Here is a 978-nt window from a genome sequence, read left to right as displayed (position 1 = left end):
TTTTTGATATTTTTTTTGTCATCAATATACCAAATTTGCATTGAAATAACTGTTCATACTGCTTTTTTTCTGTGTGACTAATCCTGATAAATTAGCAATTTATAATCAATGTATCACTTATTATTGTAAAACGTAAATGTCTTGGGGTTTAAATCTTTAAAAGAGACATTTTTTTAAGTTTTTGCTGATGTTAAAATATGCAATTTGTATGTATTTGAAAGTTTAAAGTGTACAGATCGCTACGTATTTTGAAGTTAAAAAACATACAATATTTGCATACCTTTTATATAATTAAGATATTTGTATCAGTGCATTTTTATCATTTTGTCAGTAAGCAATTCAGAATTTTAGACCCCAAACCTAAATCTACTCATTGTATATCATATATACAATGCAACTGACAGAAATATGCAGGAAAATAACCATTTTTGTAGCAACAAAGTAATTAAAAAATATTTTTATAGTCGCTAATACCACTCCTACCTCTAAACCTAAACATAATTATCTCTGTACAGTATAAGAAAAACATGACAGAAAGATAAATGCAATTATATTTATTTATAGCAAATTTATTTATAGCTAAAGTGTCAAAAACGGTACCGAAAGTAGCCCAATTGGTGATGTTTTGCAGCCATGGTCCTCTCTGGCGAAATACAGTAGGTTTTTGTAAGGTTCAGAGCAGAATTTATGTTGTTAATCACTGAAAATATGGTCCAGATTATTTTTCCTCCGTGAACTCGTGAACTTAACCAGAACTCGTGACCTAACCAGAAACACAACACGTCACAATCTGATGAAGTATCCTGCCTTATAAACTGTCGTTCGAATAAATAAAATAAAACAAAATAAAATAATCCCGCAATTTCAATATGCATAATGATACATTTTCAAATGTAGTTGATAACGTCCGTTTTGTATATTTAGATCCTAAAAATACGTCAGTTTTGTACGTTTTAGTGCCTGTAAAAACATACATGA

This window comes from Puntigrus tetrazona, chromosome 22 (genome assembly GCF_018831695.1).
Source record: "Puntigrus tetrazona isolate hp1 chromosome 22, ASM1883169v1, whole genome shotgun sequence".
Taxonomy (NCBI): domain Eukaryota; kingdom Metazoa; phylum Chordata; class Actinopteri; order Cypriniformes; family Cyprinidae; genus Puntigrus; species Puntigrus tetrazona.
Note: the sequence above shows the minus strand (reverse complement) of the source record.